Raw genomic sequence first — 2,005 nt, 5'->3', positions numbered from 1 at the left:
AAGAAGAAAGAAAAATCTCAAATAAACAATTAACCCTGTACCTAAAAGAACTAGAAAATAAAAACAACAACAAAAACCCAGAGTAAGTAGACGTAATTAAAAAAGATTAGAGTAGAAATAAATAACATAGAGACTTAAAAAAAAATACAAAAGAGCTGGTTCTTTGAAAAGATAAACAAGATTGATGAACCTTTAACCAGACTCATCAAGAAAGAGAGAGGACCCAAATAAATTAAATCAGAAATGAAAGACAAATAATAACTGACTCCACAGAAATACAAAGGATTATAAGAAAATATTATGAACAACTATATGCCAACAAATTGGACAACCTGGGCAAAATGGACAAATTCCTAGAAACATACAATCTTCCAAAATTGAGTCAGGAAGAATTAGAAAACCCAAATAGTCACAGGGGCTAGGTGAAAAGGTGAAGGAATTAAAGAAGGGGAAAAAACCTCATATACACAGACAACAGTATGGTGGTTACCAAAGGGAAAGGGGAATGGGTAAGGTAGAAGAGGATAAAGAGGAGATAAAATAGTGATGGAAGGAGACTTTACTTGACGTGGTGACACACAATAAAATACACAGATGATATATTATAAAATTGTACACCTGAAACCTATATAATTGTATTAACTGATGTCATCCCAATAAATGCAATAAAATGTAAAAATTAAATCATAAATAAATTAAATTCTGTAATTACGTATGGCAATGGATTAGCAATGCATGGTAACTAGATTTATTGTGGTGATCATTTCACAATATATGCAAATATCAAATCATTATATTGTATACCTGACACTAATATAATGTGTGTCAATTATTTCTCTAAACAATTTGTAACATAGTCTGGATATACATTCTTTATCAGAGATGTGATTTACAAATATTTTCTCCCAGGTATAACCTGCCTTTTCATTAACATAACAGAATCTTTTGTAGAGTAAAAGTTTTTAATTTTGATAAAGTCCAATTTATCCATTTTTCCTTTCATAGGTTGGGAAAGAACTGTCTCCAAGAACAAAGTGAGGTCTTACAACCAAGTGTAACAGAGAAGTCATATAACTTTGAGAATATGATTAAAGTAATATATTTTTTGGTCAATAAGAAGCAAAAATGTAATTCCAAACTAACGTGTGGGGAGCTGTACAGAGAAGTCATTGTCTTAAATTACTACATAATTTTGGGGGGAAAGGAGCAGAAGAAAAAATAGCACATTTGACCTTGATTCTAAAATCTGTATAGTTAAGTTCATGGCTTTGGACCCAGAGACAAAGAAATGTAATCATAGTGTACTATTTCATTCTACATTGTGAAATCATAAAGAGTAAAATAGTTAAATACTGTCCACTGGTTTTAACTTATAAACTAAAATAAAAGCATGGAAGAGTTCATTGTGATTACAGAATAATTATAACACTAACAGGAACCATTCATATAATACTTACTAGAGGCCCGGTGCACAAAAATTTGTGCACTCAGGGGGGTCCCTCAGCCCGGCCTGTGCCCTCTCGCAGTCTGGGACCCCTCAGGGGATGACAACCTGCTGGCTTAGGCCCGCTCACCGGGGGATTGGGCCTAAGCTGGCAGTCAGACATCCCTCTGGCAGCCCAGGAGCCCTCGGGGGATGTCCACTTGCCAGCAGGGAGCAGGCCTAAGCTGCAGTCGGATATCCTTAGTGCTGCTGAGGAAGCGGGAGAGGCTCCCACCACCACCGCTGTATTGGCAGTCATCAGCCTGGCTTGTGGCTGAGCAGAGCTCCCACTGTGGGACCACACTGACCACCAGGGGGCAGCTCCTGCATTGAGCATCTGCCCCCTGGTGGTCAGTGTGTGTCATAGTGACCAGTCATTCCCAGTCCTTCTGCTGTTAGGGTCAATTTGCATATTACCTTTTATTATATAGGATAAAAGCCTGGTGCATAGGTGGAGGCTGGCTGGTTTGTCCTGAAGGGTGTGCTGGATCAGGGTGGGGGTCCCGCTGGGGTGCCTGGCCA

Source organism: Myotis brandtii, unplaced genomic scaffold, assembly GCF_000412655.1.
Source record: "Myotis brandtii unplaced genomic scaffold, ASM41265v1 scaffold479, whole genome shotgun sequence".
Classification (NCBI taxonomy): domain Eukaryota; kingdom Metazoa; phylum Chordata; class Mammalia; order Chiroptera; family Vespertilionidae; genus Myotis; species Myotis brandtii.
Note: the sequence above shows the minus strand (reverse complement) of the source record.